This window comes from Dromiciops gliroides, chromosome 2 (assembly GCF_019393635.1).
Source record: "Dromiciops gliroides isolate mDroGli1 chromosome 2, mDroGli1.pri, whole genome shotgun sequence".
NCBI lineage: Eukaryota > Metazoa > Chordata > Mammalia > Microbiotheria > Microbiotheriidae > Dromiciops > Dromiciops gliroides.
The window spans coordinates 510821426-510836402 of NC_057862.1; the positions used below are offsets into that span (position 1 = coordinate 510821426).

General features: G+C 36.3%; 1 pseudogene; it reads right to left on the bottom strand.

Moving 5' to 3' along the window:
• Positions 1-12414: 12414 nt before the first annotated feature.
• Positions 12415-13091, bottom strand: LOC122743974 (annotated as a pseudogene).
• Between the last annotated feature and the right edge of the window lie 1886 nt (positions 13092-14977).

Genomic DNA, 14977 nt, shown 5'->3' on the forward strand with positions numbered 1-14977 from the left:
TTGTCCAGGAGCAAAAATCCAGTTTTTTAAAAGAGCTTACTTCTTATAATCTAATCAAACTTCTGGAAAGAATCATTTGCTGTATTGAAGAAGCCATAACAGTGGTGCAAGGAATGTGAGATGTACTTTGGAAATCCCTGTTATTCATCTATAGGGTGTCTGTATCTGACGCTGATCATGGAAGAACAGTGACATGAATCAGCCATGCCTGTTCATGTGCCATGTGTGAGTAGAGTTAAAACACTGTTCTATATTGTCCATTACTTTCTATAGGTTTTCAAGTACGCTTCTCAAAAATGTTACTATGGTAAAATACAGACAAAACCAAATATGGTCCTGGATTTGATAGTTGGGTTTTTTGTTTGTTAGTTTTTTGCAGGGCTTTGAAGGTTAAGTGACTTGCCCTGTGTCACACAGCTAATAAGTAACAAGTTTCTGGGGCAGGATTTGAACTCAGGTCCTCCTGAATCTAGGGCCCGTGCTTTATCCACTGTGCCACCTAGCTGCCCTAAAACTGTTACCTTTTAGGTTTTTATTTTGTTTGTTTTTGTTTTTGTTTTTAGAGGGGCAGTGAGGGTTAAGTAACTTGCTCAAGGTCATACAGCTAGTAAGTGTCAAGTGTCTGAGATCAGATTTGAACTCAGTTCCTACTGAATCCAGGTCTGGTTCTCTATCCACTGCACCACCTAGCTGCCTCCTCATTTGATAGCATTTTTGAAACCTTTACCATGTTCTAGATATTGTGCTAAGCCCTGGGGATACGTATGTGCAAAAGTAAAATAGTTCCTATTGTCCTCTGGATTTTCTTTGGAATATTAATATCTTTCCTGAGAGATGGCACCCAAATTCAGTCATGAACCTACTTGGTTAAAGGGAACTGAGCAGTTGCACTGTAGAAATTATTTTGAAAGCCTTTGGACTATTATTTTAAATTAATCTTTAATTTCACTACTGTAGTATGGGTTTTTGGTTCACTCCAGAAAATCTTTTAAAATTCTATTCCAGCATGAAATCATCTCTCTTTTTATCAACTCAAAATAGCAGAAAAAATAAAAGAAGAAACATATTGAAAGAAATTTTCACATAGAAAATGTAGCAGAAAATTTGATAGAAAAATAAAAGAAATTAAGAACAGGTGTTTCCAGAATAATAAAAATCAACAATCTATTAAATGAATGAAGAAATATTTGTTGAAAGAAAGAATAAGATTTCTACAGCTACACCTCTAGAACAGATATCAGACGTAAGACATAAACCTTCAGGATTGTATAGAATCTCAATAAGAGCTATTTTGCCACTCTTTGAGCCACATACAACAACAATCACTTCACCATAGGTTGGCCTCACCCTCCTTAGGCTGCCTCCCTTCATTATGGAAGGAGGGAGGGAAGAAAAGGAAATAAAGGGAGGGAAGAAGAAAGGAAGGGGGGAAAGAGGGAACAATAGAAAGTAAATTCAAAGGGGGCAGCTAGGGGGCACAGTGGATAGAGCACTGGCCCTGGATTCAGGAGGACCTGTGTTCAAATCTGTCTTCAGACACTTATCACTGACTAGCTGTATGACCCTGGGAAAGTCACTTACCCCTAAGTGCCTTGCAAAAAAAAAAAAAGAAGAAGAAAAGAAAGAAATTAAATTCAAAAACTTCATGAGATTCCACTAAGTTTGAGAACATCCCAAGAGCATATATAAATCAAACTTGAAGCATGACAATTGCATGAAATCCAGTAACTTCACTAACTCAATGAAGTAAAAACTTCAGGTAAACTAAATTTCCCAAAAGTAACTTGAGTAGGAATGTCCAGAAACCCCATTTGCCTCCTGTAAGGAGTTTGAGTATCATCTATTTATCAATTTCACAGGTATTTGCCTTCCCTCCCCAGCCTGAGTCTTAAATCTTGACCTATAGGTCAAAGCTGAGGTTCTCTCTAGCCCTGCTTAACCCAATTAAAATATTGTTGTTTACTCATTTTGGGTGCCTGAGTCCATTTAGGGCTGCAGCAGTCTTCTGTCTATCCACAGTGACTGTCCCTTCATGTTTTAAGTCAGTCAGTATGTATGTATTAAGTACCTACTATGTGCCAGGCACTGTGTTAAGCACTGTGGATAAAATGAAAAGAAAAATATAGTTCATGTTCTGAAGAAATGCACCATCTAAGAGGGGAGATGACAAACTATGCAAGAACAAGAAAGATATGGGATAAATAAGAGATAATATCAGAGACAAAACATTAGAATTAAGGAGGATCTGAAAAGGCTTCTCAAGAAAAAGATATGATTTTAGCTAGTATTTGAAAGAAGTTGGCATAACTAGGAGTTGGAGAAGAGGGAGAATAATACAAGCACAGAACAGCCAGTGAAAATTCTCAGAGTTGGGAGATGGAATGACTTTTTAGAAGGAAAAGCAAGCTGGTGAGTGTCTCCCTTTAATAAGTTTGCTTGGGTGGCACAGGGGATAAAGTACCAGCCCTGCATTCAGGAGGACCTGAGTTCAAATCTGACCTCAGACACCTGACATGTGCTAGCTGTGTGACCCTGGGCAAGTCACTTAAGCCTCATTGCCCTGCCCCCCCCCAAAAAAGTTTGCTTGTTTCACTTTCCATCTGCCTCCTACCATCTTTTTCTTTCATTGTTCTTTTTGTGTGCCACTTCTCAGTCACACTAATTTCCTACGCCCACGCCCTCAACTCTTTAGAAGCAACAACCTTTTCCCAGAACTAGTGACCTCAGAAGCCATAACTACCCATTTCACAACAAAAACCACCACTAAAACAAAAACAAAAACAAACTTTTATCAAGAAATTTAGAACACAGGGCTTGGATAGGAAATCCTGTGCCTTCACAGTGTAACCTTACCCCTACCTCACATCAAGTCTATCTCTAGGGGCCCTTTACCAAACCAAATAAGAGAGTGACAAAGGATGTGGTTATGTTTTTTTGTACATGAACATCAGCAAACCTTTGATATTATGAATTGGGCCAGCTATTCTGGAAAGCAGTTAGGTACTGTATCAAAATCTATGCCAACAGACTAAAACAAAGAGACACAAAATGGATCACCTTTTCCCACCTATTTTTACTATATACATTTTTTTCAGTTCTTTCATTGTAGACATATTAATTGAAGATTTGTAGTGGAATTACCATATTTGGAAAATATAGTAATATATATTATATTAAATGAGAATAAAGAAATGATGAATTCAGGAAGAACAGCTAAAATTGATCAAACATATACAGAAGAGGTTTTTTTGGAGAAGATACGTTTTAGAAAACTGTCAGGAATTAATTTTCAATATATCTAAAAGAGGTATATATAAAATTTTTGGTAAAATTAATGTGTCACACTCCCCCCCCCAACACACATACACACGAAACAGCAACCAAGAACACCTGACCAAATAGCAACCACCATCATTACTTTCTTGACTTCATAAAATCTCTGAGATGGGCATGTGTGTGTGTGTGTGTGTGTGTGTGTGTGAGAGAGAGAGAGAGAGAGAGAGAGAGAGAGAGAGAGAGAGAGAGAGAGAGAGAGAGAAAGAGAGATATGCTGAAGAGATGAAAAGAGAACATGGATGGCAGACAATTTTCCCCAGGAGACCACATATTTTCATGCCCACAGTTGGCCAAAAGATATGGAGAATATGAAATCACTTTTTTTGTTGGTATAGTCCTGATTTTTATTAATCTGTCAAAAAAAGATTTAAAAAGGTACACAGAATGGGAAGCAGAACTGGCTCTTATCTATATTAATAGTGTTTTCAAATTATTGGAATCCCAAGTCCCTTAGAGTATTAGTTTTACATAAATTCATGAATCTTCTAAAGTGCCCTAAAGACTTGACATTTCTGATCATTGAAAAATGCTATTTACAGTTGTTTCTTTTTAAAATTTCATTTTTCTTTTAAATATTATTTATGTTTAACATTCCTTTTTTTATAAATTTTGAGTTCCAAATTCTCTCTTTCCCTTCCACCCCTTCCCCCAGACACTTAGTAGACAATCAATATGATATCAATAATCCATGAGAAATAATACACAGCATATTTCTTTTTTCCTAATAAAACCATTTTATTATTTTCCAGTTACATGTAAGGATAGTTTTCAACATTTGTTTTCATAGGATTTTTAGTTCCAAATTTTTTTACAAACCTCTCTTCCCTCCCTCCTCCCCAAGACAGAAATCAATCTGATATAGGTTATATGTATGCAATCACATCAAATATATCTCTTCATTACTCATATCGTAAAGGAAGAATCAGAACATAACAGAAAAATCTCAAAAAAGAAGGGACAAAACCAGCCCCAGAGTAGAAATAGTATGGTTCTATCTTCATTCATAATCCACAGTTTGAAAATGTTGAGAACATTTTCTATCATGAGTTCTTTGAAATTGTTTTGGATCATTGTACTGCTGAGAAGAGCCAAGCCTATCACCACTGTTCATCACACAATGTTGCTATTACTATGTACAGTGTTCTCCTGGTTCTTCCCATCTTACTCAGCATGAGTTCATGTAAATCCTTGCAATTTTCTCTGAACTCCTCCTGCTGATCATTTCTTACAGCACAATAATATTCCATTACATTCATATGCCACAACTTGTTTAGCCATTCCCCAATTGATGGGCATTCCTTCAATTTCCAATTCTTTGCCACCACAGAGAGCTGCTATACATCTTTTTGACATGTGGGTCCTTGTTCTCTTCCATGATCTCTTTGGTATACAGACCTAGCAGTGGTACCATTGGGTCAAAGGGTATGAACAGTCCCATAGCAATTTTGGGCATAGTTCAAATTGCTTTCCAGAATGGTTGGATCAGTTCACAGCTCCATCAACAATACATTATTGTTCCAATTTTTCCTATAGCTTCTCCAACATTTGCAAACCAGATTTCTATATTTTGACATACATATCACAAAATAGAAACAAAAAGATAAGGAAAATCACACCTCCATTTATAATTCTTCAGTTCTTTCTCTCTCTAGACATGTATAGAAATTTTTCAGCGTGATTCTTTTGGAATTGACTTAGATCATTATGTTGATCAAAGTAGCCAAGTCTTCCACGGTCGATCCTCATGACAGCATTGCTGATACTGTGCACAATGATCTCCTGATTCTTCTCACTTCACTTTCCAACAATTCAGCTAAATTTTGCCATGATTTTTTTCCTGAGGCTGTTGCCCTCATAATTTCTTATAGCATAATAGTATGCCATCATGACTATATGTTACAACTTTTTAAGACAATTTCCTATTCTTTGCTACCACTAAAAGAGCTGCTATAAAGATTTTTTTGTGTGTGCATAAAGATCCATTTCTTTGATCTCCCAAGGGTATAGATATAGTAGTGATATCACTAGGCCAAATGGTGTTCACAGTTTCATAGCACTTTGGGCATAGTTCCAAATTGTTCTCCAGAATTCTTAACACTAGTCCACAAGTCCAACAGCTATTTATTATTGTACCTATTTTCTGTCAAATCCTCAAGCATTTGTCATTTGTGATAAGTGTAATGTAGTACATCACAGTTGTTATTAAATTGAATTTCTCTAATAAACAGTGATACAGAGCATTTTTTCATTACTATAGATAGCTTTGATTTCTTCTGAAAACTGCTTATTCATACTCCTTGACAATTTATTAACTGGTGGATATCTGTATTTTCCTATAAAATGGGCTCAGTTATATTTTTGAGAAATGAGGCCTTTATCAGAGAAACTTGCTGCATTTTTAAACATTACTTAATTATCTATGGTACCTTTTAGAAAAATCTAATTTTTCCGGGTTATCTCTTAGGGAATATCATATTCCACGCCCTCCATTACTTAAAGTGGTAGCTACTAAATCTTATGTGATCCTGACTGTAAGTCCATGATATTTGTATTGTTTCTTTCTGACTGCATGCAATATTTTCTTCTTGGCGTCTGGAATTATAAATTTCTGAGGAGGGTTCATTTAAGAATTTTTCACAAGCAATGATTGATGGATTCTTTCAATTTCTATTTTATCCTTTGGATCTAAAAATAGGGCAGTTTCCTTTATAATTGCTTGAAATATGATATCTGGACCCTTTTTCATGATGACTTTCAAGCAATTCAGTAATTCTTAAATTATCTCTCAATCTGTTTATCTGTTTTCCAGATGAGTTGCCAGTGTTTTGGTTTTTTCTGATATTTCACATTTTCTTTCATTTTTTCCTTCTTTTGACTTTGTTTTAGTGTTTCTTGATATCTCATGAAGTCATTAGCTTCCAGTTGCTCAATTCTATTTTTTTTTTAATTTTTAATTTTTTTTTTTTATAGTGAGGCAATTGGGGTTAAGTGACTTGCCCAGGGTCACACAGATAGTAAGTGTTAAGTGTCTGAGGCCGGATTTGAACTCAGGTACTCCTGAATCCAGAGCTGGTGCTTTACCACTGGGCAATCTTGCTGCCCCGCTCAATTCTATTTTATATGTGAGTGTGTGTGTGTACACACCCACACACCCACATTATATTCTATATTATATACATACATTCTATTATATGTATTATATATATATATACACACAATTAACTAATTAATTAATTATTATTATTATTTTAATTAATTAATTTTATTTTCTAAGTTAAGTTGTTGCTCTAATCATTAGAGATTTAGAGCATTTTTTCATATGGGAATAGATAGCTTTGGTTTCTTCATCAGAAAACTTCCTGTTCATATCCTTTGACCATTTCTCAATTGGGGAATGACTTGGATTCTTATAAACTTGATTTAGTTCCCTATATATTTTAGAGATGAGGCCTTTATCAGAAGTACTGGCCTCAAAAATTGTTTCCCAGCTTTCTGCCTCCCTTCTAATTTTGGATGCATTGCTTCTGTTTGTACAGAAATTTTTTAATTTAATATAATCAAAATCATCCATTTTGCATTTTATAATATACTCTATCTCTTGTTTGGTCATAAACTGTTTTCCTTTCCAAAGATCTGATAGGTAGACTATTCCTTTCTCTCCTAATTTACCTATGGTATCGTATCACCTCTTATGTCTAAATCGTGTATACATTTTGACCTTATTTTAGTATAAGGTGTAAGATGTTGGTCTATGCCTAATTTCTGCCATACTATCTTCCAGTTTTCCCAGCAGTTTTTGTCAAATACTGAGTTCCTATTCCAGAAGCTGGAGTCTTTAGGTTTATCAAACACTACATTACTAGTGTCATTTACTACTGCATTTCGTGAGCCTAGCCTATTCCATTGATCTACCACTCTATTTTTTAGCCAGTACCAGATAGTTTTGATGACTGCCGCTTTATAGTAAAGCTCCAGGTTTGGTACCGCTAACCCACCTTCCTGTGAATTTTTTTTCATTATTTCCCTGGATATTCTTGATTTTTTGTTTTTCCAGATGAATTTTGTTATTATTTTTTCTAGCTGTATAAAATAATTTTTAGGTAGTCTGATTGGTATGGCACTGAATATGTAAATTAATTTAGGCAGTATTGTCATTTTTACTATATTAGCTCTGCCTATCCATGAGCAAATGATATCTTTCCAATTATTTAGATCTGATTTGATTAGTGTGAAGAGTGTTTGGTAGTTGTTTTCATGGAGTTCCTGGGTTTGTCTTGGCAAGTAGACTCCCAAGTATTGTATATTACCTACCATTACTTTAAATGGAATTTCTCTTTCTATTTCTTGCTGCTGGACTTTGTTGGTCATGTATAGAAATGCTGATGATTTATGTGGATTTATTTTATATCCTGCTACTTTGCTAAAGTTGTTAATTGTTTCAAGTAATTTTTGAGTTGATTTTCTAGGATTCTTGAAGTATACCATCATATCATCTGCAAAGAGTGATAGTTTTGTTTCCTGCTTGCCTATTCTAATTCCTTTAATTCCTTTCTCTTCTCTGATTGCTAAAGCTAACATTTCTAGGACAATATTAAATAATAGGGGTGATAATGGACATCTCTGTTTCACCCCTGATCTTATTGGAAAGGCCTCTAATTTATCTACATTGTATATAATACTTGCTGATGGCTTTAGGTAGATACTGTTTATTATTTTAAGGAAAGCTCCACCTATTCCTAAACTCTCTAGTGTTTTTATTAGGAATGGGTGTTGTACTTTGTCAAAAGCTTTCTCTGCATCTATTGAGATAATCATATGATTTTGGTTGGTTTCCTTATTGATGTGGTTGATTATGTTAATAGTTCTCCTAATGTCGAACCAGCCCTGCATTCCTGGTATAAATCCCACCTGGTCATAGTGTATTATCCTGGTGGTCACTTGCTATAATCTCCTTGCTAATATCTTATTTAAGATTTTAGCATCAATATTCATTAGGGAAACTGGCCTATAATTTTCTTTCTCTGTTTTTGCTTTGCCTGGTTTTGGTATCACCACCATATTTGTGTCATAAAATGAATTTGGTAGAACTCGTTCTTCACCTATTTTTCCAAATAATTTTATAATATTGGAATTAATTGTTCTTTAAATGTTTGGTAAAATTCACCCGTAAACCCATCTGGCCCTGGCGATTTTTTCTTAGGGAGTTCAGTAATGGCTTGTTCAATTTCTTTTTCTAATATGGGTTTATTTAAGGATTTTATTTCTTCTTCTGTTAACCTGGGCAGTTTGTATTTTTGTAAATATTCATCCATTTCATTTAGATTCTCAAATTTATTGGCATACAGTTGGGCAAAATAATTCCTAATTATTGATTTAATTTCCACTTCATTGGTGGTAACATCACCCTTTTCATTTTTGATACTGGTAATTTGGTTTTCTTCTTTCTTTTTTTTAATCAAATTAACCAATATTTTATCTATTTTATTGTTTTTTTTTTCATAAAACCAACTCTTAGTTTTATTGATTCATTCTATAGTTTTTTTGCTTTCAATCTTATTAATTTCTCATTTAATTTTCAGGATCTCTAATTTAGTGTCTAATTGGGGATTTCTAATTTGTTCTTTTTCTAGCTTTTTAAGTTGCATGCCCAATTCATTAATCTCCTCTTTCTCTTTTTTATTCATGTAAGCATTTAGAGCTATAAATTTTCCCCTAAGCACTGCTTTGGCTGCATCCCATAGATTTTGGTATGTTGTCTCATTATTGTCATTCTCTTGGATAAAGTTATTGATTGTTTCTATGATTTCTTGTTTGGCCCATTCATTCTTTAGAATGAAATTATTTAGTTTCCAAATGATTTTCATTCTACTTTTCCCTGGCTCTTTCTTACATGTAATTTTTATTGCATCATGATCTGAGAAGGATGCATTTACTATTTCTGCCTTTCTACATTTGACTACGATGTTTTTGTACCCTAATACATGGTCAATTTTTGAAAATGTGCCATGTACTGCTGAGAAAAAGGTATATTCCTTTCTATCCCCATTCAATTTTCTCCAGACATCTATCCTGTCTAACTTTTCTAGTAATCTATTCACCTCTTTCATTTCTTTCTTCTTTATTTTTTGGCTAGATTTATCTAATTCTGAGAGGGGGAGATTCAGATCCCCCACTAGTACAGTATTACTGTCTAATTCCTCTTGTAACTCATTTAACTTCTCCTCTAAGAACTTGGATGCTATACCACTTGGCACAAACATATTTAATATTGATATTACTTCATTATCTATAGTACCTTTAAGTAAGATGTAATTTCCTTCCTTATCTCTCTCTCTTTTTTTTTTTTTTTAGTGAGGCAATTGGGGTTAAGTGACTTGCCCAGGGTCACACAGCCAGCAAGTGTTAAGTGTCTGAGGCCAGACCCGAACCCAGGTCCTCCTGACTCCAGGGCCAGCGCTCCATCCACTGCGCCACCTAGCTGCCCCCCTTATCTCTTTTAATGAGATCTATTTTTGCCTTCACTTTGTCTGAGATAAGGATTGCTACCCCTGCCTTTTTTACTTTAGCTGAGGTATAATATATTCTGCCCCAGCCTTTTACCTTTACTCTGTGTGTATCTCTCTGCTTCAAATGTGTTTCTTGTAAACAGCATATTGTAGGGTTCTGGTTTTTAATCCACTCTGCAATTCGCTTCTGTTCTATAGCAGAGTTCATCCCATTCACATTCACAGTTATTATTTCTGACTGTTTATTCCCCTCCATTGCATTTACCCCCTTTGTACTTTTCCCCCCTTCTTTCACCCTATTCCTCCTCACCGATGTTTCACTTCTTACCCCTGCCTCCCCTGATCTGCCCTCCCTTTTTATCACACCCCCTCTCTTTTCTTTACCCTTTTCTCCCTTGCTTTTGTCCTCCCTTCTATCAGTCCCCCCTTTCCCTTCCCCTTTTGTTTCCCTAAAGAATGAGTTAAGTGTTTTTATCCCAATGAACTTATATGTTATTCCCTCTTTGAGTCAAATCTAATGAGAATAGGGTTGAAACAATGTTCTCCCCTCCTTTCTTTCCCTCTATTGTAATAGTTTTTTTTTTACCTCTTCATATGATATAATTCATTCCATTCCACCTCCACTTTCCTCCCCTCCCCATAGACTCCCTTTTTAACCCCTTAATTCTTTTGTATCATCACATCAAAGACAATTTATATTTATACCCTCTATGTAAAGTCCTTCTCTCTGCCCAAATACATTTACAGTTCTTAAAAGTTATGAGTATTATCTTCCTGTGTAGGGATATAAACAGTTTAATCTAATAGGGTAACCTTTTTTTTTCCCCCTCTGTTTACCTTTTTAAACTTCTCTTTAGTCTTGTATGTTGAGATTGAATTTTCTATTCAATTCTGGTCTTTTCACCAGGAAAGATTGAAAGTCCCTAATGTCATTAAATATCCATCTTTTCCCCTGAAAGAAAATGCACATTTTTGCTGGGTAATAGATTCTCAGCTGCAATCCAAGCACCTTTGCCTTCCGGAATATCATATTCCAAGACTTGCGGTCCTTCAATGTTGAAGCTGCCAGGTCCTGAGCAATCCTGACTGTGGCTCCATGATATTTAAATTGCTTCTTTCTGGCTGCTTGGAGTATTTTCTCCTTCACCTGATAATTCTGGAATTTGGCTACAATATTCCTTGGAGTTTTCCTTTTGGGGTCTCTTTCAGGAGGTGATCGGTGGATTCTTTCAATGATGATTTTATCCTCTGATTCTATGATATCAGGGCAGTTCTCCTTAATAATTTCCTGGAATATGGTGTCTAGATTCTTTTTCTGGTCATGGCTTTCAGGCAGTCCAATGATTCTCAAATTGTCTCTCCTCCATCTGTTTTCCAGATCAGTTGTCTTTCCAATGAGGTATTTCACATTTTCTTCTATTTTTTAATTTTTTTTTGATTCTGCTTGACTGATTCCTGGTGTCTCATGGATTCCTTATCTTCCAACTGTCCCACTTTAATTTTTAAGGCATTGTTTTCTTCAGTGAGATTATGCACCTTTTTTTCCATTTGGCCAAGTGAATTTTTTAAGGTATTGTTTTCTTCAGTGAGATTATGCACCTTTTTTTCCATTTGGCCAAATGAATTTTTTAAGGCTTTGTTTTCTTCAGTGAAATTGTGTGCTTCCTTTTCCAAACTGCTGATTCTTTTTTCATAGTTTTCTTGTTTTGCTTTCATTTCTCTCCCCATTTTTTCTCCTACCTCTTGCAAATGATTTTTAAAATCCTTTTTGAGCTCTTCCAGGAAGGCTTTTTGTTCTTGCGACCAATTCACCTTCCCTCGTGAGGCTTCAGATGTAGGCAATTTGATGCTATTGTCCTCATCTGAGTTTGTGTTGGCTTCTTCCCTATTGATACAGAAGTTCTCAATGGAGAGGGCTCTTTTTTGCTTCTTACTCATTATTGCAGTTTATTTATTTATTCTTTAAGTTGAGGTCTGCTCTGGGGGCACCAGGGTCCCTGTTTTGGGCTTCTTGTGCAGGGGTATAGGTGCTGTGTGACTGTGTTTTTACTCTGAGGCCTTTATGGTATGTGGAGATCCCCTGCCCTGCACTTCCTGTCTGATTGTGCTCGGCCAGCCAGGCGCCGGACCCTGGCGTCTGATCCCATCTGACCAGTTCATGGCCCTCTTGGCCAGTGCAGGTAGGTTTTTCCACTGTCCTTCTTGGCCACCAGATTTTTGAACCAGGTTCCAGGGGCCTCAGTTGTTCAGCTGTGGCCCGCAGCTCCTGCTGACTTGCCCCAACCCCCTTGGCGCTGGGTTGCTGCCCTGCACTTGGCCTCCCTTTTGCCCGAGTCAGACTGACCTTTTCCTGAAGTCTTCTAAATTATCTCTGGTTGGAGGACTGTGTCTCTCTGTCTCTTTGCAGGTTCTGTAGTTTCAGAATCTGTCCAGAGGCTTGATTTAATGTTCGTTTTGAGGGAACAGAAGGAGAGCTCAGGCAGCTTGCTGCTTCCTCTCCACCATCTTGGCTCTGCCCCCACAAAGTAGTTTCAACAAGAGCAAATGTTTAAATAGTGAGTACACCAACACTTTACTTTTTGTAAGCTGAGTACCTTTCAGTTGCATTATCCCAATTAATAACATTCTAGATTGCTTTTAGATAATCAGGTTTAACATTTTTTATATTGAATGTAATAAGCATGTTCTCACACATTAATTCCAAGTAAAGGAATAAGACCTGTTGTTCCCTGCAAAAGATGCTGATTAGAATAAGCAGTGATTTGCAGCCATCCCTGGTCCTTATAGAAGCCAAGCCAACCCCAAACTAAACCTTGAACACCAACTGATGCAGGTGTCAACTTCTTAAATTTTTCAAAAGAGCAAAAATCATGTTTGATGGCTTCCACTAGTCCCACTTTGGGTTCTCCTCCACCATTTGGGCTAAGGTTTATGCAGAAAATAGTATGATTTGATATGACCACCACCATTTAACCACAGTACAGGATGGATAGCTACCTGAGCAGTAATATCACCCTTTGCCAGGGCCTCTTTATATTTCTCTTCTGTAGCATTCAAGGTATTCACATAAGTGTCGCGATGTTTGCTGTGGTGCAACTGCATGATCTGTGCATTAATATGAGGCTGCAATACACCATGATCATAAGGCAAGTCAGGGAGGCTGTGCTTTTGTCTGGAGCCCAAACATCCCAAAGCTGGTACTAACTTACTGGTTCTCCTGCACATTACCCAGCACAACATGGTCGCCATTCCCATCATAGGGGCAGCTAGATCAGGCCTTGCTGCCAATTCACATGAGCACGAAACAACAAATTGTGCCCAATAATTTGTGGAATGGATGAACAAATTACAGTATCTAAAGGTAATATAATACTATTATATCCTAAGAAATGATGAAGATGATGATTTGATGATTTCCAAGAAATATGAGAACATTTGTATTAAATAGTATCTATTTGTTGGAATTATTTCTCAGTTATTAGGAACTATATTTAAATATACTTTTTCTCCAGATGTAAATAAATGATATTTCACCCTTAGAAACTCACCTCCTGCCCTTCATACAATATACTTCTTCCTCTGTTCCAAAGGAGAAATTCCATGCATTCTGATGAAGGGGCAGACGTAGAATCTGGAATGAGAAAATATGGAGAAAAAAAAATCAATATCAGAAAATTTGCATGATGGAGGAGACTATTCTTCAAAGTATGGAGAATGGGGAATGACTGGCTTGAGTTCTTTTTCCTAAATTGTTAGGGGCTAACAAAAGCTCCCCTTTCACTGTTCGAGTAAAGCTCACTGACAGACCTCCCCCTTCCAGAAAATATGCACTGATTCTTAGTTAGCCCTTGATGAGAGGGCTGTAAACCACAATGACCCTTTCCAGATGCAGATGCATTTGCTGGGCACCAAGGATGATGCATTTGCATAGGCACCAATGAAACTTCAAAGGACAGAAACATGCTCCTCATCATAGATAAGGCCAACATGGCCCCTCATACTATTCTTTTGGTGCAAACTTCACACAAAGACATTCCTTTTGCTCACCTCAAGTATAAAAATGTCAGACTGTCTGAATAAACTTTTGCCTTTTGCCTCCACCCGAGTGCATGGGGCCCTTCCAATCCCATCCTATGTCTCTGTGTCTTTTTTCCTTAACATCTTACCTGTAGCAGCCCCAAACCTGTTCTAGCAGATCCCTGGATCTGAAACTGTCACAGAATGGAAGTATGATAAGAAGTCACCAATGGAAGAAGAGACTTCTAAGAACAGAAGGAAAAAATGTCATACTTGGATATTATTCCTTAGATATTTGTTCCCCTGAATTTTTTTACTCAGCTCAGTATCTTTTGCAAGTATATATTCATCACATATTCACTTGGAGCCACTTTACAGGGGTAGGAGTTGGGGTAAAATAACTAATCTCTCCCTCAGAAATAGAGGAAAATTATAAATCAAAGAGATTAAAGACAAGAAATGATTTTGTTATATATATATATATATGTATGGAACTGCTCTCTGTACAGGAACTTTCCTTTGTAGAAAGCAAAAGGAAAAATATATGGAAGCTGTTTTGAAAAGTTTAAACTATTATATAAATTCCACATACTATTATGAATTGTGAAGAGTGGTATTCCAGTTGTCTAAATAAGTATTTTAATGGCTTGAGGTTTGTAAATGTATATATCTGTGCATGGAGGGGAGGGGTACTTTCCACTGTAACTTTTACCTATCCCCTCCACTATACATTCTATATGAGTAAATACATATTATGAAGGAAGTCTGATCTCTCTATTCTCCCCACATCTTGGGGCTTATCTTTATTTATTTTTTACTCATGGTTAGTCTCTATATTTTAGTATACAGCTCTCAAAGTTTCTTGTTTCCTTATTAATTTTTCATACCTTAAATTTTGATTTTACCCAAATTTCAATTGCAGTCCCAGGTTCTTGATTTTAGTTAATTTGCCTGAAATACTTCTTATCCCATTCCCTCTCTATAGAGGAAAATAGCCTCAATTAACCCTTTCAAATAATAAAAAATAAAATTCTAAATTATTTCCATTAGACCAAGTGTTGTGAGCCAAGATGTCAGAAAGAAGCCAGGAAGTTGCCTTGGCTTTCCCATGTTTCTCT